Below are 21,563 nucleotides of genomic sequence, written 5' to 3' on the forward strand. Positions count from 1 at the left end.
CTTGTGATCCTGGTATGCAGTCTCTCAGCTTCTTTGTTCTTATTTTAGAACAGTTTATTTCTTAGCAACCTTGATGAATTCCACAGTGCCCTGAGAAAATTCTGATAACAGTTACAGATGGTATGGCTGGTGCACACTGAGGCCTAAGTTGTTCAAATACATTGCTACACTAATTTGCAATCCCACTTTAGTCATCAAATCCCTTCCCAGTAAATTACAATCACAATTAGGAACAAACAGGAATTCATGCATTTCAAAGCAATCCCCCACATCAACTAACAGCGGTTGAATAAAATGCACGCACTCATCCTTTCCACTGACTCCTTGAATAATCAAAGATCTTTTTGACAATTTTCCCCCCTTAGGGACAAAATTCAAAGTGGACCGAGAGGCCCCTGTGTCTACCAGGAAACATACCTGCTCTTGATCGGGACCCACCTTACAAGTTATCAAGGGCTCCAGTGTGGTGGTTCCCTGGTATAATGGGAGCCCCTGACACCCCTAACAATCCATCTCCATTATCCATTGGACTTTCTCTTCCTGAGGATCCAGCTGTCTCTGTGGACAGTACCACTTCCAATGTCCCTCTGCCCTGCAGATAACAAACTGATTCCTTCCCAACTGCAGTTTGGGTTGGCTCTCTCCTGCTGAGGAGGGAATGCCTCTGACACATTCTTGCGGCTGACCCCGTTCCATCTGTCCTGGGAGACCACTTGGGTCCTGTAGTTTATCCCTCTGATTCTGTAAAAACTCTGCCATCACCTTTGCCTTTTCCTCATCCCTTTTTATATACACTTGCTGTATCTTTCTAACCAGTTAATCCAGGGACTTCTTCTGCCCTTCCCCTAGTCCCCCCTGCTGCTGCCTGCTTTTCCAGGAGTATGCTGTGGGAGACAGTGTCAAAGGCCTTGCTGAAGTCCAAATAGACAACATCCACAGCCTTTCCCGCATCCACTAGGCGGGTTACCTGGTCATTAAAAGAGACCAGGTTGGTCAAACATGACCTACCCCTCCTAAACTCATGCTGGATGTGTCAGATACCCTGGACATCCTATTAAGTGCTGCATGATGGCACTCAATATAAACTGTTCCATTACCTTACGGTGTACCAAGGTCAGACTAATTGGCCTATAATTACCAGGATCCTCCTTCTCAAACTTTTTGTGAATGGGCATCACATTGGCCAGCTTCCAGTCATCTGGAACCTCACCAGTGAGCCAGGACTGTTGGTAAATGGTGGAGACTGGCTTCGCAAGCTCATCTGCCAGTTCCCTCATCACCCTGGAATGGATCCCATCTGGTCCCAGAGATTTATGAACATCCAAGCGGCTCAGCAGTTCTCTGCCTCCTCCTGGATAACAGGGGGCTCATTCTGCTCTCCAACACCATCTGCCAAGACAGGAGGGCAGTTGTCCTGAGGATGAGCCATCTTCCCACTAAAGACTGTGGCAAAGAAGGTGTTAAGCACTTCTGCCTTCTCCTTATCTGCAGTTACTAAGTTCCCTCACGCATCTAGTAGGGAACAAAGGTTGGTCTTACCCTTCCTTTTTCTGTTAATATACTTGTAAAAACATTTTTTATTATCTGATCTGTTTTGTCCTCGAGCCAGGTCTTATAAGCTCTCAGAGAAACTTATCACACCCAAGATAGCCCAGATACCTCAAATGGCATAAAATTAGCAGGATGACTTCTGAGGTAGTGTTGGAAACAGAAAAGTTTTAATAAAAGGCAAAATAACAAAGCTCTTGCAGAGAAAACTCGAGCCAGGGGCAAGAGGTTCTTGCTCCTGCTAAAAACACCCCACAAAAGTGTCTATTTCTTTTGTTCTCTTCTTTTTCTAGTGAATTACTTAGGCGGGACCTTTTGGCTTCTGTCCACCTGGGTGGCTTTAGGTTTGAGGTGAAGTCTGTCCCAAAAGTCCTATGAGATGTCTTTTTGCCAAAATGAGGAGAGAAACTTCTGGGCTTTTTTCCTTTTTAAGGAGACAAAAGGTAATTTGGTCCCTCTGTCAACAGGCGGCACAGTCCTACAATTATCGCTTATAAAAGTTGCCAAAATAAGTTCGAACTGAGCTTTGTCTTCCCTAATATTTTTCCTCCATGCCTTAGCAACTCTCTTAAATACTCCGTGAGAGACCTGACCCTCCTTCCAAAGATGATACATCCTCTTTTTATTCCTAAGTTCCTTCTAAACCTTGTTGCCTATCCAGGCTGGACGTTTGCCTCTTCGACTCACCTTTCGGCACACAGGGACAGTCTGTTCCTGTGCCTTCAGGAGCTCTGTTTTGAAGCATGCCCACCTTTCCTGGATTCCTTTGTTTTTAAGGGCTGCTTTCCAAGGAACTCTCCAAATAAGTCTTTTAAATAGGCCGAAGTCTGCCCTCTGGAAGTCCAGTGTGAAAGTCTTATTGATGTTTGTTCTGGTTTGAAAGCAAAATCAGTGAGAGACTCCAAGTCAGAAATACAATTTATTAGGAAAAGGGAAAAGAAAACCAAAATACATGCAATAATACAAAAGGAAAACCACTGACAAAGTCAGAATAGTACTTGACACCCTGTTGGTCAGGGTGTTGGTAGCAGTCCAGTTGGATTGGTGGCTGCAGTCCTCCTGGAGTGGCAGATGTGATTCTGTTGGAGCAGTGATCCTCTAGAAAGGTGTAGTCTTCCTCTGAAGATCCAGTGGAAAAGACAGCCGTCCCTCTGGGAATTCACTGGAAAGACTGACTTTTCTGTCCCAAATCCCAGATTATATCCGGGTGGGGATGCTTAGCCCCTCCCCCCTGGGCAGAGCATCTCACAATGGGCTGTTATCATTCTGTGAGTCATGTGGTGGGTCCATTAAACAGAAATGGCTCCTGGAGGCAGTTATGTCTGAGTCATGCAGAAAGGCATTGATGGACCCTTTAACAGGAGATAAGGAAAAAAAAAAAACAATGGCCCTCCTGGTTTCAACAGCTCTTGAAGATGGGAATAGAATACATATTTATATTGTAACCTAGGACAATGTTCCTCCCAATTTTACCAAATATCGAGAAATCTATAATTTCATGATCACTTTGCCCCAAGTGCCCTCCAACCACCACATCTCCCACCAGCCCATCTCTACTTGCAAACAACAGGTCTAACATAGTCCCTCCCCTGGTGGGCTCACTCACCAGCTGTGACAAAAAGTTGTCCTCCACACACTCTAAGAACTTCCTGGACTGCCTCTTCTCTGCTGTATTAAGTTCCCAGCAGATGTCTGGTAGGTTAAAGTCAGAAGGAGAGGTCATGGACATTTCCCACGGGGTCTCTCAAATTGTTAGAGGATGCAGTCTCCTTTTTTATCCTAATTTCCCAGCTGCATTGGGAGGGCTATATGTTCCTACTAACTCAGACAATGGGGAAAGGAAGAGGGCAACATGCAGCCAGGAGTTTAGGATAAAAGGGAGGCTGTGCCCTCCAAAACCTCAAGAGAGAAAACCCCACAGGTGTATGACCCAGTGTACTCTCTTCCTTTATTCAAATAAAGTTGAAGGACTCCTCTGTCTCCTTTTTGGACATAAACTGTTGGGAAGGATGAAAGTTTGACAAGAAAGTCTCACAGATATGTATGCTTAGCAGAAAGATTTTTGAATGTAGAAGCTGAGGAAGGAATAGAGATGGAAGCAAGTTTTGATATAGAAGAAAAGAATTGCTGAGCCAGTCTTACTGGATAACCAAGGAGGCAAAGGGTATGTTAGTTAGAAGGGGGTTTTTATGACTTGGAGCAAAGGATAAACCCACCTCAAACAAGAAGATGTTTTTACCAGGCAGAAAGATAGCACAGGCAAAGAAGTCAGCAAATGTTGCAAGTAGAAAAAAGGTCTCAGAATTTTCCACTGCAAGAAAACTGAAGAACAACTTCTAGCTTAAACTGTAATGTACTAACATTTAGTGATTGGAGAATACTAACATGAATATGGTAATTGTAGTAGTTATGATAGGCTATAGATAAAAGTTAAGGTATAGATTGGTTCTACTGTATTAAGATGCTCAGCAAAGAAAAGTATAGAATGCATTTGTAACCTAAACTAAGGGTCTCCAGGCCTGCCTGCAGCTGCAGCTGACAGCTGTAGGCACAGGCTCGGTCGCCCACGACCCTGGACTGCTCTAACATCTTGCATGGAATAAACTGCGTTTTGGAAGAGCCGCCTGGAGTCCCGCATCTCTCATTTAGGCTCTTAAAATAAACCTCTGGCATTTGTGGATTTTCCTGACACTCCTGACCAAGAAGACCAGATGAAGGGGAATGATGAGGTGTCTTTGGGACCCCCAGAAGGGTGATATGTTTTCACCTAACCCCTGTCCCCTCACCCCCCCCATGCATCTTTTTCTCTTTCTTTCTTTCTTTCTTTCTTTCTTTCTTTCTTTCTTTCTTTCTTTCTTTCTTTCTTTCTTTCTTTCTTTCTTTCTTTCTTTCTTTCTTTCTTTCTTTCTTTCTTTCTTTCTTTCTTTCTTTCTTTCTTTCTTTCTTTCTCTCTCTCTCTCTCTCTCTCTTTCTTCTCTCTTTTCTCTTTGCTTCTTTCACTAATTCCTTAAGTGTTAGCTTTCATATTTTTCAGATTCTGTATTGCATTAGTATATAACTCTAAACTTCATATAAAGTGTTATCAAGTTCTCTTCACAGTTTAGTTAGACAAAACAATCCTTTTCTAGACTGAGAACCAAGGACACCTTTGCAGCTTCAGGCCCAAAATGTATAAACAATGGTGAATTGAGGAAAGCAATCTGGGAGGATGGGATTTCATAACCTGAAGCTGTGATTAGATAATTAACCCCAATACATAAATGGACCAAAACTTATAAAAGTGTGAAAATTCATGACCGGTCGTCCATCTTGGGTGGAGCCCCAGCCAGACTCTTATACTGCCCAAGGTGTATCCTTTGAAGGCCTTTTAATAAATACCTAATTTATTCTTAACACTGTCTAGCATCTGTTCCAGGTAGCTTTTCAAGGCATCATTACTATTAAATAAAAATATATATATATATATTTTGGCACCAACATCTAACCTCATTTGGGTATATTTTGAACCTTCAAAATTCCCTCAATTTTATACACAGTGACTTAGTTTTCTTTGCCGTTCTGGGCTTAAACTGGATCGTAACATTTTTATTGGCATCACAGAGTGACAGGATGCCCTTGAAATGATAGTGTTGCTTCCAAAAAATCAGTGTATTACTAATTCTTATGATCTAGATAATTTTAGAAAAACAAAACAAGGTACCTTTCTACCTTTTTATCTTTATTTCTAACCCTCTCTGACTCATTTGTTTGTTTGCTTGCTTGCTTGCTTGTTTTAGTATTGTGCAGGTGTACCTGTGTTAAAATTGGTAGTCCTGAGGCCCAAAGCCTGGGAAATTGGTACTCCCAAGGTTAAAGACGTGGGAGATTGGAAGGTAACTTTGAGATTTGTAACTTTGTTAAACACAAGGTGCTCTTGAGGTGTAAGGAGTAGGACCTTGGAAAATATTTTTTAAGGGTCACCCCTCAAGAGAGACTACTCTGGTGTTTGTAACTTTAATTTTGTTTAGTTTGGTATAAGAGGTGCCTTCCCAGGGAGAGGAATGTTATAACTATCTAGTTGTTGGCTTTCGCTATTATGTACTGGCTTTTGCAAATTATTATTAATCACAATGATTTTGGTATAGCAGTTTGTAATCGCTTTTACCTGTTTTAATATAGCATAATTTGTCAGCTTTTGTGGCCAATGCCCTGAGTAGATTATATATATTAGTGTGATAAACATATAGCTTAGGCTTTTGCAAAATATTAAAATAGAGACTATGTGTTGTGCACTGTAATGTTAACTTTTGCAGAAGTAGCTAACGCTTTTGTTTATGTAACTAACTGGCAATGGTGAAAAAGCTCATGTTGATTTAAGGTACTTCTGGAGTATCTTATCTGTATGATAACATTGAAAAGAACCAGGTAAATAAACATAGAAAGAAAGAATGCAAGGAGGAATTTACTACTGACCCCTCAGTTATCAAGAACTGTGAAACCACAGAACAGGGGAAATAAAATATATAAATTTCATCTGTGGTATGGCATGTACTTTTAGAAGACGGGTCAAAGGTCAAACCAAGCAAAAGAATTTTCCAGAACATGTAAACTCAAAGAAATGTTTGAATATGTATAATCTTCATGAATACACATTTGACCACTGTAATGAAAAGGTATATAAGAAAATTGTTTTAAGCTACGTGTCATGACTCTGGCAGTTGACAAGCACCCAGTGCGCTGTTTACTGTCCTTTTTATCCCTTATTAAGCTTCTAAAAATTTTAAAGAGTGAACCTTGTTTTTCACAGGAATGAGACTTTTGAAAATTAGCTTTACACAGGGCACCCTCTGGGAAAGATCAGGCCAATGTTTGTAGCAACATACAACATAATCCAAAAGCCTTATTTACTTTGTTGAATGAATTTGGTGCCAGGCCATCTTCTGAAGGGATGGTCTGAGAACAAAAATGGTTGGTGTAATATCCAAGTGATTGTTGCTTGATTCTTTACCCTGCTGGGGGGTTGAGAGTTAAAAAAAAAAAAGCTGCATGCAGAGCCATCACCTGCTGCTGAACTTGATTACCAGGTCCAAAGGCTTCACAGGAAGCTTTGGAATGCAAGAGAGAGAATTTTACAGGGAAAAAACTGTGAAGTTTTGAACCTGTAACATTCTCTGAAACATGGTCTTATATCCCAAACTTTCTTTGTTGTGTTCAGCAGAGAAATGGAGAGAATGTAACAAAATTGTTCTGATAAAGAGCAAAACGTTTTAATTGAGATCTGATAACAAGGAAGTAGCATGTCGACCCTGAGTTAAAACTGGCAAGGGTCAGCAAACTACTACCAAAACTGGTGCCTGTATGCCTACTGAAAAATCAAAATTTAGCCATAAACCCAGTGAAATTGAAATCCCCTTAATACTAATGCAATGAAATACTAAAAAGACTGGGTGAAGAGTAAAATTAAGATCATTGGAGTAAAAGGAGGAAATGATAAGCCTGATAAGGCTAATTGCTCCAGGGAGAACAGTAAAAACCTGCTGAAAACCCTGAAAGAAAGCAGCTCAAATGACTAAACCACTCCCTCTGCCGAACATGAAATCAATCAGAAAGAGACTGCACTGAAAAGCTGTGGGAAGTAACTGAGACATAAACTTTAAGGAATTTAAAGATTTTAGAGGAGCTAAGATTTTAGTTAGAAATAAGCTTTATTGGAGTTAATTAAAATAAATGAGTAGGCCTTGATGAAGTTAAGACTTAGTAGTTAACTAATAATCGATTGCTTGTCAACACAATGTTTGGTTAGCTGGGTTTATAACAAAGAATATAGAAACTGATAAATGGCTTTTAGGAACATAAGACAATTGTGGGCCTCCTCTGTTTTGAAACCAATTGAAGACAGGGAATGGGAGTTCTATCAAGGGTTCATTTGTCATATTTGCATTGAAAAGGTAGAAAGGTCAGAACAAAGAAGACTTCATTTACTTCCTCATTTTGGGACCCCTCCCCATGAAAGGGACCACCGACCCATTTCAAGGAACAAACTATGCATGCTTAATAGCTTTTGAACTCATTACCATACGAAGTGGGGAATTGGGTGTACCAAAGTTATGAATATGTATTTGTATTTTGGGTATTCAATACTTGTATAGATAAAAGGACTCTGTAACCACCTGTAAATTGCGGTGTTTATTTGGGAGTTATCCTGCACGCTGCCTGGTGTCACAATAAGCATACACTTTCTAACTTTAAACTGTTAGAGAGTTTTTGTCTGTCACAGTTGGATATCGGTATTAGAACAATATCCATATTTTTTTTAAGAAATCAGTAACAAGCACCTCATAAAACATGAAAGTTAAAATCCTACCTAAATAATAATGTGATGCAATTGACAACTCAGGCAGACTTTGCCCAGGAAGTTTCTTTTCTTGTTTTTAGGAATTCCAAATATCCCTGCACTGAAGATAAGGGGAATGAATGTGGAAGCAGTGAAAACTGCAAGCAGCAGATTCATGTCTCGATGTGATAACCATTCTTCACTTAGGCTCTGTCACTTTGTAATAACTACAAGAAGTTTTTGCTTTCTTTTAATAACTCCCCACATTAATCAAAATTACCCTCAAAAAGAATTAGCTCTGATGAAAAATTGTGATGAAAAATTACTTCTGTAATAGCATGAAACCTCTAATTAAAACAGAATGCAACTATATCAATGATGAGGATCTTGACCCACACATAACCACCAAAGAAATCTCATACACTGCTACTGAATTAACAAAACTTGCAAAGCAGTATGGGCTTCTCCCCCACAAAACTGAAACAGAATACATATGTCAAGTGTCTCTCACTGGTAAGAGATCAAACACATTTGTCAGAAGAAGCCGGTGCGTGCTGGGGACATGAGGTGTTCTTAACAACAGAAGACAGATGTATTCCATGGTCCCTAACTCAGCACACAGCTTACTGGGCAGAGCAGCTTAACCCCTTGGGAAGGGGAGACCTTTTAACCATAGCTGGTAGCCCCGACCAACTCCTGGAAAACATTCACAAAGCTGCTTCCTGTGCCAAATCAACACATTACTTCTATCTTTTCTCTTATTGACCACTCTATACATATCACCCACCATGGGCAACCCATAAACTGACAAAACATTGGAAGAAAAGTAATTACAATGTTTAAGTCATGGGGTGGATTGTCAGAGACTGAGATATTATAGTTTATGACTTAAACATTTTCATGAAGGACTTTTGCCTAGCAAAAACTGTATTACAAAAGCTGCAGAGAAGACCACCTCACCCTGAACAGCGTTTCTAACTGAGGCCCTGGACTGCTTGCTGATGGAAATAAGATAAACTCAGGACTGGGGAGAAAAGAATACATTTACATGGGGATCAAGCTTAACACCTTCAGGGTAGAGACCACAGCCCCAGGGCTATCAGCTGCCAGGTTCGGACAGACCTTGGAACCAAAGGGTGAGGGGAGAGAGGCTTTGGGTGTATGTTAGAAAAGCCTCTGGTCAGAGGCCCAGTGAATGCCCATCCTCTGCTGTGCAGACCAGCTCAACTGAGGGGCCCTTCACCCAGGGAAAAGCTTATCCACAGCAGAAGGGAGTGTAATGGCCCATCAAAGGCAACCCCAAGGGTCCCCAGACCCTACACCAGAACACTGCAGATGATGCAACAAATCCAGAGTCTTGCAAGGGATAGTGTCAAACTGGACCCCTGCAAGGGAGGCACATGGACTTTCCCATCTGGCCCAAAGGTATATTAATCCACTGGATTTTATACTCTTCAGTGTGGCATGGTGACAGGGGGCCCTCACCACCAAGAAGACCAGATGGAGGGTGTGAAAAACACTAATCACTTGTTTAAACATTTTAAACGTTTAATAGTAATAAAATAGTTTAAAATTAGTAATAAAAATTAGAGCAATAAGAATTTGGACAATCAGAGTTAGGACAATAAAGGACAATAAAAAGCAAAGAATTACGGACGTCCAGATGTTTCCTGGGCACTAAGCCTGCAAAAAGCATGGCTCGCTAGCAAAGGATTAACCCTTAAAAGCAATAGCCTGATGCATATTCATACATCTCATACATGATTCAAAAATTCTTTTCAAACAAAGGGTGTTTTCTGCTTAACTTCAGCTTCTCCCATCATCTTGTAAATCAATCTTCTCTGGTTCCTCAGAGTCTGGGCCTTCCCAATAAGGGGGCAATAATTTTTTTCTTGGAATCCTGTTGTATCTTTATCCAGAGAGGATAAGGAGAAGAATTTCTTGGTTATCTTTTCCATTTCTTGGGTCAGTTACAAAAAAGTATCTTACATCACATAGTTTCTATTTTATATTATGCTATAGCCTAAAAACTATATTTACCACACTACTTAAAAGAGATTAATACAACATAACTGTGAAAAACACCAATCACTTGTTTTTACAATTTTAAAACTTTAATAGTAATAAAATGTTTATTAAAAGAGTAATAAAATTAGAGTAATAAAAATTTGGACAATTTGGATTAGGACAATACGAGGCAATAAAAACAAAGACTTACAGAAGGTCCAGGAACCTTTATCTGGGCAAAATAAGCCCGAAAAAGGACACATGTTTGTGGAAACAGATGGGCATGCCAGCCCTCTCCGTTGGAGAGATATCCCTTGAATGGGCTATGTTAAGATCTTCTCAAACCCTCCTGGACTGAGAAATCCTTCGTGGTCATGGTGAGTTCCCAGCATGCTTTGGAACCCCATGTAGATTTGTTGGGACTGATTGGTTTTTCCCCTTTTGTACCACCCCTGCTCTTACCTATAAAACCCCCAGTTTCTGCCCTGTTCAGGAGGGAGCTGCCGTCACTGGCGTCCTTCGTCCTTTGCAGGGTGCTGGAATGAAGGCTATCTCTGTAGAATAACCACATGGTGCTCTATAGGAATGTACCCCCTGTTGACAGAGTGACAAAACTATCCTTTGTCTCCTTAAAAAGGAAATAAGCCCAGAAGTTTCTCTCCTCAATTAAGTGAAAAGACATCTCATAGGACCTGGGGGACTTCACCTCAAACTTAAGGATAGCTAATTGGACAGGAGCCAAAAAGTCCCACCTGAGCAATTTACTAGAAAAAGAAGAGAACAAAGAAACTAATCCCTTTTGTGAGGTGTTTTACCAGGGGCAAGGATCTCTTGCACCTGGCTCGGTTTTTCTCTGTAAAGAGTTTTGTTATTTTGCCTTTTATTAAAACCTTTTTGTTTCCAACACTACCACAGAAGGCATCCTGCTGATTTTATGCCTTCTGAGGTAGCTGAGCTATCTTGGGTGTGAAATATATCTCCAAGAGCTTATGAGACCTGGCTTGAAGAGACTCATATTTCAGTGCTCCTGTCTCTTTGTCCCTGTGTTGGCCTAGGTACACCTCACAAGGCAGAGCTGAAATCACTAAGAGCTGAAATTACTTCTGAGAGCTGTAACTGCCTGCCCCTTGCTGAGGTTACCCTGCAGCTGAAGGACTGCCTAAGACTCCTAGAAAGTTGTCTCTTGTGGGACCTCTCTCTGGGAAGGTTGTGGTGTACAGGTTGAGCCATCAGACCCTCGACCAGCCACTTCTACAAGTGGCCCTCCAAACTCCACGAGGACCCCCCTCAGCTGGAAGTCCCTGGAGAGAGTGGCGTCCCACACAGCGTGGGATTGAACTGCCTCAGGTTTGTCACTCCTCTGAAGCTAGCCCCTGCATTCTAGCAGAGGATATCTGAAGAGGCATTCTGAGACCCTCGAACTCACCACCTGGGAGAAGAAACCCTGAGGATCAGAATACACAGGCTGACCACCAACCCAGCAGGCTTTCTTTTGACCCCTTCAGCCAGAGTGTAAGTTAAACTCAGCCTTTTTTCTTTTGCGCGCTTCTATTTTACTTGGGTCTTTTTGCTTTTTTCTCTTTTTCCTGCTGAGTTGGGAATGGGACCACCAGTATGGGAATACAGCTGGGGAAATTTGGCTATCCCACACTGAGAGAGACCTATATTCCCAAATTCTAAGTATCCTTTCTTCTAGTAACTTCAAATTTTTTAAAGGGAATCTTTCTAAAAAAACTCTTAAATTGTTTATCCACTGGATCTGTAAGCAGTTTCCTGACTGCAATGGGAACTCTGTCTTGACTCTTTCTGGGATAGTATAGGCATAAAGATCTATAACCTTCAGGCGAACGGTGATTTTTTTGTTTCCCATTTCATCCCTCTAGTCGATATTATTACAAAGTTATAAGTAAAAAGTGACCCAGCCAATTTAATAAAAATAAAAAATAGAATTTATTCAATACCGATATACAGTCCCGACCGCCAACAATCTAAAAGTAGTGCCAACCCCGGGATCGGAGCAGGTGAACTATGATCCAGCCTCTATCGCACTGAATCCCCCGGTTCACCTCCAAGATCTGGCAGAGCTCGGTTTTTATACTCTTTCTTTTGCCCTCTGCGGAGTCCCTTTGTCCCCTCCTGGAGTCCTTCATATTCATGCAGTGTCTATTCACTGTCCTGCACTGGACAAAGCCACCTCCGGGAATCAATGCATATAGGTCCCCAGTTCCCTGAATCTTTCATTCAGATGTACTTTCCTTGATGGTCTTGTCTATCTGAGGTGGACATCTACATGGGCCATCATTGCTAACTAACAGTTAGTACAGAAAAAATCTACACATTTAAATTTTCAGTTCAAAAATTCCCTCCCTGCCTCCCCCACCCCTTGTCTTCCACAAGTACCTCCCTATTCTGTTGCTAATGAGCTTGGCCATGCCTCTGAGCCAAGATCAGAAAAAACAGTTTTTCAAGTTCCCCCACCCTCTGCCTTTTCTTCCTCTCCCCTGGGGATGGGGAGCTAGGGGCCCATTCTCACCCCCGCTCCGCCCCTGCTCGCTACCTCTGCCCTGTCCCCCCGGGTGGAGAGTTCCCACCCCCGGGCCGGGCTGTTCGGGGCCGCTCCGCCCCTGCTTCCCTCCTCTAAGACGTGGAGCGCAGGGCCCGCGCCGTCCCTCCTCACCCTCCACCCTCCTGTCCAAACACCCCAACCCCCTCCCATCGACGCGGGGAAGACACCATTCGTCGTCGCCTCCTCGCCCCCTATTCCCACCGCTCTGGACCGGGAACTCAGAGCCCTTCTCCCCCCACCCTGCCCCCTCTCCTGCCAGTGCGAAATATACCGCGCCCGGCACTGATCCCTCCCCTGCATCGGCTTGGGTTACCTGGACTCCCTCACTCCTCCCCCACCCCTCCGCCGCCTTCCCTCATCCCTCTCCCGTTGCGGCCCCCCACACCCCCGCGGCGAGTGCCCTGACGACCTCTCCCGCCGCTGCGGATCCGGCCACTGCCGCACATCTCGCCCTCCCCTTTTCCCCGGTGAAATAAATAGGGCAGGAGATCTTTCTCCTTTTTCAATGCTTTTATTTAAAAAATCAGCTCAGGTGGGAAGAAATGCCCACGCCACCGCTGCTCCCAGGAGTGGCAGGGAGGAGGAGTGCAGCTCTGTCTGCTGGTACGCAGGCAGAGCTGGGGCTTCCATCCTCACGAGAAGCAGTAGGAGATTCCAACTTTTCAGTCTGACATTCGAGGTCCTCTTTTTAGTCAACTTCTTTTTAAGTTAGGGTGAAAGGTAAAAAGGATCTTAGCAGACATGGGATTAAGTTCCTCACCTTTAGACATTACTTAGATCTCTTAATTCCATGTTGGCACGTGAGGGGCTTCCTCATTTGCATACCAGCTCTGACGTCACCTCCCCCCCCCCGCTACCTGCAGCTTCAGGTGTCAATCCTCCGGGAAGCAGCAGGGGGACAATTGAGCTGATTTCTAACCATTAACAGGTAACTGAAGAAAAAACTATTAACAACAGGTGATTACAACATGAAGTTATTAACAACAGCAATTGGTTTAACTTGTTAACTCTACAACTTAAAAATATGGACAACTTTTCTACTCATATCACTGGGTCTGCCACCGTCCACAGCTGCCACCAGGCAGCCGAGCAGCAACGCTGACCCTCTTAGCACTGGCATGCTGGCCTGCGCCTGCCATGCAGCCAAGAGCACCAGGGGTGCCCCTCCGCTGTCACCTTTCCGTAGCACAGCACCCCCAGTCCCCCACAGCCACGGTGCACTCAAAAAGGCACCGCATACCAGCCACACACCCTCACTCCTCTTCAGAGGACAACAGTGCCAGCACCTCTGATTTAGATGAAGAGGACCACTGGGCTCTGATACGAAAGCAAGCTACCCAAGAGGATGATTGTGAATTGGCTCAAAAGATCACAGCCTTCCCAGTCATTATTAAAAGAGGGGGAGGGGGGATGCCACAAATAGAAAAGTATGGGAACCCTTTACCCACAAAGAGCTCAATGGACTTACCAAGACAGCCAAAGAACATGGAAGGGGGTCACATTTCTTTAGAAACTTATTAGAAGCCACCTTCTCTGCGTATATGCTCACGCCACATGATGTTAAAAATATTGCAAATTGCCTGCTCTCCCCTGCTGAATATATGCTATGGGACAGGCATTGGGAAAAAACATTTAAAATAATTATCTGACACCTATTCTAAATATGCAACACAGCCAAATTTGACCATTGAGAAATTAGCTGGGGAAGGCGAGCTCCAAAAACCCTCAGACCAAGTCAACACTGTACCTGAAGATGCTTTGAAAGACATAGCTAATGCAGCAAAAATATCACTGCTCCTTACCCCTGATGATTCTGTTCCTATGCTGCATTTCTCTAATATTAAACAAGGGGCAAATGAGAGCTTTGTTAAATCCGTTGATAGATTAAAGGATGCCCTAGAAAAACAAATAGAGAGTTCAGAGGGACTAAAAGAGCTCTTGAGTAAACTTGCTTTGATAAATGCTAATGAACAATGTAAGACTATCATAAGGGCTTTACCTCTAGACCCCAAACCCACGATAAAACAGATGGTGGAAAGCTGCACACTCTGTTAGTCCACTGAAAACACAGTTGCCCAAGTAGTTGCTAAGGGCATTGTAGAAGCGATCTCTGGTGCATTTGCAGTAATGACCTCCAAAGATAATGCCTGCTGTTACAACTGTGGGGAATTTGGACACTTTATAAAGGACTGCCCAGAGAGGTCACCCACCCAAGACCCCCACCCCACCCACCAAAAGCCCCAGAGACAGCAGCGGTACCAGCAGCGCTTGGGAAACTTCCAGTGGAGCGTGGCAAGGCCCAGCACTGAGACAGAGTGGAAATTTTCCAGAGTAGAAATCCATTTTGATTTAGGTGAAATGTACATCTTTGAATTAAGTCTGTAGCTTGCTAACATAGCTGTTTGGTCTGACTGCCTGTTATCGCAAAAAGCCTATGCTCGAAGAAACAAAAGTTGTGGAGTTTCTTTGCTTTCACAAATCAGCGCACAGACAACAAATCAAAAGCTGTATCGCCTTGGCCTGACTGTGAAATTCACCATGGAGTGTCGGGACTCGGAAGATGGGGGTCATCACAGTACATCGTCCCAGGAGATCCCAAGTGACATGAAGAAGATTCAACACACGGAGCGATACAGATGGGAACCCAGTGCCAGTTGGTAACATCACTATCCTTTGAATTAACAGGCAAATGTTTTTACTGTATTCCCACGGGACAATACAGGCCACAAAATGGTCCTTGGGACATTCTAATAATAGGTGACACTTTCCACGGTCCATTGCAAATTTATGTCTTACTGGAAGTACAAACAGTGCACCCGGGACAAGAAATCTCTGTCCACCTGTGCTGCATGGACACACCCTTTTATCTTACACAGGGGACACTGATTGCACAAGCCTTTTTACTCCCAGAGAACCACATGGAACACCTTCCCCTCAATCCTGCAATAATGTGGACACAGATTATGGTCCCAAGTAAGCCTACCATGGAGTGCAGTCTATTCTGTAATGGGGAAAGGATACACAGAGCAGGGATGCTGGACACTGGCTCAGACATGACCATCATCGCCCGCTCGGAGTGGCCAGCAAACTGGGAACTGCAGCCAGTGGCAGGCATGATTTCAGGGATTGGTGGAGCTACAGTGTCTATGTGGAGTAAGCGGAATGTCATCATTGAAGGACCTGAAGGCAAGCTGGCAACCATCCGGCCATTCGTGGTAAGGGCCCCCATCACCCTGTGGAGCAGGGACGTTCTATCCCAATGGGGTCTACCTTACGCATTCCCAGTTGTGATTTCTGATTGGGGCCACTGAGGAGCGTGCTCTACCATCTACCCCTCAGCTCACTTGGAAAAGCATCAACCCAGTCTGGATCAAGAAGTGGCCCCTCTTGAAGGAGAAATTGCGTGCACTGGAAAACCTAGTAGAAGAACAGCTTGCCAAAGGCCACATCACAAGACCACCAGCCCTTGGAACTCCCCGGTCTCTGTGCTGAAAAAGCCTGGGAAGGACAGGTGGAGGCTCCTACATGACTTCCGCAAGATCAATGAGGCCATTGAGGACATGGGTCCTCTCCAGCATGGCCTGCCTTCACCATCGATGCTGCCTCGAGACTGGACACTTGCCATCATAGATATCAAGGACTGTTTCTTCAGCATCCTACTCCACCCCCAAGATGCCCCCTGCTTTGCTTTCTCCGTCCCCTCCCTTAACAGAAAAGCCCCACTCAAAAGCTACCATTGGCTTTTTCTTCCTCAAGGTGTGAAGAACAGACCGACTCTATGCCAATGGTACATTGCTCACATTCTGTCCCCCATGTGGAAGTAATTCCCGGATGCAATCATCTACCACTATATGGATGATATCCTAGTCTGTGCATCAGAAAAACTTACTTGGACAGAACTGTTAAACAGAATATTGAAGCCATAGAGAAAGCAGGATTTGAGGTTAGTGAGGACAAAGTGCAGTACACAAACCCATGGACTTACCTCAGACTCCAGATCCGTGAAAGGACCATCGTACCCTAGCAGCTCGCCATCCGAGATGATCCAAAGACCCTAAGAGACTTACACAGTCTGTCTGGATCCATCAACTGGGTACGTCCCCTGCTCGGGATTACAACCAAAGACCTCGCCCCCTTCTTCAATCTTCTCTGCGGCAGCGAGGACCTGGAATCTCTCCGTGCCCTCACACCAGAAACCCAAGATGCCATCACCAAGGTCCAAGAAGCCCTGTCTTCACGCCAAGCTCATCACGTTGAACCCAGCCTACCACTTCAGTTTGCCATTCTGGGTAAGGCCCCCCATTTCTATGGATTGATCTTTCAATGGGATCCTCAACTCAGAGACCCTTTATTAATACTTGAATGGATCTTTACAAACAACCAACCTACAAAGACAATAACCACCCCTCAAGAAATAATGGCACATTTAATAAAAAAGGCCAGACCTTGCCTTCACTCTCTTGCAGGGTGTGAGTTCACATGCATATACTTGCCATTGACTACTGGGGACCTGGAGCAATTGCTCCAGACCAATGAAAACCTCCAGTTCACCCTAGATACCTACCCAGGCCAAATTTCCATCCATCCATCCATCCATGAGCCAAAACATAAACTCTTTAATCTGATCCCAAAACTAATCCAAAGTAGAACACCTCTCAAAGCTCTAACTACCTTTACAGATGGCTCAGGATCATCCCACAAGTCAGTAATGACCTGGAAGGATCCCAAGACTCAAAAGTGGGAGTCTGACATACAAATATTGGAGGGATCTCCACAGATTGCAGAGTTAGCAGCTGTTGTCAGAGCCTTTGAGAAATTCAAAGACAAACCCCTTAATCTGGTCACAGATTCATCTTATGTTGCTGGTATAGCTATGAGGGCTGAACACTTCTCAAGAAAGTCTCCAGTCCAAACTTACACAAATTGATTTCTGCATTAATTCGTTTAATCTCCCACAGAAAGCAACCTTACCATATTATGCATGTGAGGTCACACACTGATCTCCCTGGTGCCATTGCAGAAGGAAACAGGAAGGCGGACGCACTAGCCATGTCGGTAGAGACTGCTAATGTCCCTGACATCTTCGCCCAGGCGAAGTTGCACATGCATTTTATCATCAAAATGTACCTGCCCTCATTAGAATGTTCAAGCTCTCGAAAGATCAAGCAAAAGCTATTGTTGCGATGTGCCCGAACTGCCAAATACCAGATACCATCTATGGGTACTGGGGTTAACCCCCAAGGTCTGAACAGCTGCCAATTGTGGCAGTCTGACGTAAACCATTTCCCATCCATTGGAAGGTCTAAATATGTGCATGTGTCAGTTGACACACTTTCCGGGGCAGTATTTGTGTCAGCTCACCCAGGGGAAAATATCGCTCATACCATCAAGCATTTTCTCCTTGCATTTGCCACCCTAGGTGTCCCTAAACAAATCAAAACAGATAATGGGCCTGCCTATGCCTCCCATATGTTAAAAGATTTCTTCAACCAGTGGGGGGGGGGGGGGGGGGGGGGGTAGAACACAAGAGGGGCATACCCGCTAATCCCACAGGACAATCCATTGTAGAAAGGATCCATAAAACCATGAAGAGAGTCCTCAATCAGCAACAGAGAGAAACAGAAATTTTGTCTCTCATTGAAAGATTTTGTAAAGCTCTCTGTGTCATTAACTTCCTAAATTGCACATCTTTAGAGCCTGACCCCCCAATACTCCGCCACTTCTCAAATTCGACCCAAGCTAAGCTTACTGGGAAACCACCAGTGCTAGTAAAGGACCCAGACACAAATCAGGTTTCTGGGCCTTTCCAGTTAGTTACCTGGGGGAGGGGTTATACATGTGTTCTACTACCATCTGGCCCAAGATGGTTCCCAGGAAAAAATGTAAAACCATATCTAGGCCCTGCAAACACTGCTCCCGCAAACACTGCTCCCACAAACACTAACAAGAATTCTTCCGAGTCAAATACAGGACCTCCTGAAAACCAGACCAGTTCTGCATGGAGATGGAGGCATCGCTAAATGACCACAAACCAGAGAAAAGACCGTCCCATCTCCCAACAGCAGACAAAACAGAAATCTAAACAAAATACTACAGCAAAAGCCAAGCCATAGGCCAGAAAGTTTGGCCACAATTTACCCCCTGGTTTATATGTGGTCACCCTTCTTACCCTAAAAAACCTAATGTCCCCCTCCCTTAACTCTTACTAGAACTTCCCTAAACCTTATATCCACCCCGCCCCCCCCATCCTTAGTTTCCAGAAAAAGAAATGGGGAATGGGAAGGAGCAAGTAAAAGACATAAAAGTGAACAACCCTGACTGCATCAATGAACATTTTGGACAATGGGGATTAACTGGATGGGTTTAGTCTTTGGTTAAGGGTACTTGATGGATTTTTATTGTGATTCCTATTGTGTTACTTATGTTCTCATGGCATTTATGTCGCTTTAAAAGAGCTGTTAGGGATGCCTTTTTATTAACTACAGAAGGGGGAGTTGTGGAGACAGATGGGCATGCCAGCCCTCTCCCTTGGAGAGATATCCCTTGAATGGGCTATGTTAAGATCTTCTCAAAAGCTCCTGGACTGAGAAATCCTCCGTGGTCATGGTGAGTTCCCAGCATGATTTAGAACCCCATGTAGATTTGTTGGGACTGATTGGTTTTTCCCCTTTTGTACCACCCCCACTCTTCCCAATAAAACCCCCATGTAGCTATGATATTTTATGAAAAATCCTCTGCTAGGATTTTTCCTGTCCTGAGGAGCTGAGAGCCTCAGGAAAGAAATGTAAACAATAACTATCTGCTGCTGTGGAATGCAACAGGTGCATCTTCCATTGGTCCATGTGGATTGTTTTCAATTGATGACCAATCACAGCCACCTGTGCCAAGGCTGTGAGAAGTCACAGGATTTTGTTATGCATTCTATTTGATTCGATTCGATTCGATTCTATTCTTGTTCTTTGTAGCCTTCTGATCCTTCCTCTCTCTCTGTTCTGTTAGTATAGTTTTAATGTAGTATTTTAGTATATTATATAACATAATAAATCAGCTTTCTGAGGAAAATGGAGTCAAGCCTCGTGTCCTCATACATGGGAGGATCACCGCAACACCCCCAGTTTCTGCCCTGTTCAGGAGGGAGCTGCCGTCACTGGCGTCCTTCGCAGGGTGCTGGAATAAAGGCTATCTCTGTGGAATAACCACACAATACTCCTGTCTCTTTGTCCCTGTGTTGGCCTAGGTACACCTCGCAAGGCAGAGCTGAAATTACTACTGAGAGCTGAACTGCCTGCCCCTTGCTGAGGTTACCCTGTGGCTGAAGGACTGCCTAAGACTCCTAGAAAGTTGTCTTGTAGCCACATTTCTCTTCACAGAGAAAAGCAAGGCACAAGTTCCCAAGCATATTTCTGACATTCACATTCTTTGAACCTCAGAGAAAGGAAAAATAATTCTTATCTCATTTGCTGCGCCTGTGTTGTGCCAAAGTATAATGCAATATGGAGATTGTTTACCCAAAGTGATGGTGTTTTGTTTCCTTGGCCAATCAGGGCCAAGCGTGTGTGTGTCAGGACTGTCGGCTGACAGTCATGAGATGTTGTGCAGTTGTGAGCAGAGTTGAGTGCTTGGCAGATTCAGTTTATATGTAATGTAATATAGGATAATACAGAATAATGTAGTATAATAAAGTAATTAATTTGCCTTCTGATAAGATGGAGTCCTCTTCATCATTCCTCCTGGACATGGGGCAAAAATATCACCGATATTGTCTATGCAGGACCTCTGGGAAGGTTGTGGCATTCAGGTCGAGCCATCAGACCCTCGAACAGCCGCTTCTACACATGCTAACAGAGGATTAACCCTTAAAAGCAATAGCCTGTTGCATATTCATACATCTCATACATGATGCATAAATTCCATTCAAACAAAGGATTCTGTCTGGTCAGTGTCCACTTCTTCCTCTGAATCCTGACAGCATCTTCAGGGCTGAGCGAGGCAGGAAGAAGTTAGTTTCTTCTTATAAGGGAGCAATAAATTCTTTTTCTCTGAAAGACTTAGGTGTCCTGTGGCTGCTATCTGGTGTGAGTCCTTTCTTTAAAAAAAGTATTTTATATAGCATAGTTTCTATTTTAACATTATGTTATAACCTAAAACTATATTTAACACACTACTAAAGAAAATTAATGCAGCATAACTTTCTAACATAACACATATAATATTAATTTCAATATTTGCCAAAAGCCAATCATAAAATATGCATTTTTCACAATCCCCCCTCTTATTCTTTGTAATTCATTTGGCTTGAGCAATATTTCTTGTCTACTTGCATCTTCTGGACTATGCTGGCAAAATAAAACAGGGGATTAAACAAGGAAGAAATATCAAAACAGTTTTAACACATAAAAGGAAAAATCTTAATTTCTTCTATCATCTTATCTCTAATAGATTACCCCACCAGCTAGGTTTTAACATTGTTTTCTAATTTTGGACTGGTACCTGGGTTATTTTTTTTTCCTTTGATATCTTTTTCTTTTTCCAGAATGACATCTCTGTTGTCATCTATTTTCAACAATCTGATATATTAAACTTTCCACAAACACCCCCATCTTTAGCCAATAAATAGTCCAAAGCCAACCTATTCTGATACACTACAGTTTTTGTTTGGCTTTGCTGACTTGATATTAACTCCAATGCCTGAGAAGCTTTATTTGTCATCATCTCTATAACTGCTTGGAGTCTTATAATATGATTCAGCATATAATTTGGGCTCAATACAGAGTTAGATTGCTGTGCTGGTTTTACCTTTTTGTTTACTAGTTGTTTTTTTTTACTGAATACTGAAGTGTATCTTTAAGATTAAATGTAAAACAAATCCATCTCCTTTTGGACATTCAATTCCCCATCTATCACCACTTTTTCCTAAGTTTCTTGCAATCCAATAATTTTCCCCATTTTAGCCTGCAGGTACTTAATTTGTATGGGTTGTAACAGTGGCTGTTGACATGGATGTGTGTAATAAAAGAGGAACTTTGGTTTCTTTCCATGTGATGCTTTCTGTAGCATTTGTGACATGATCTTGCTGGTATCCCAAAAGGGAAAAGACAACAAATGAGTGACAGAAACAGGAATAACAGA

This window comes from Passer domesticus, chromosome W (assembly GCF_036417665.1).
Source record: "Passer domesticus isolate bPasDom1 chromosome W, bPasDom1.hap1, whole genome shotgun sequence".
Lineage (NCBI taxonomy): Eukaryota > Metazoa > Chordata > Aves > Passeriformes > Passeridae > Passer > Passer domesticus.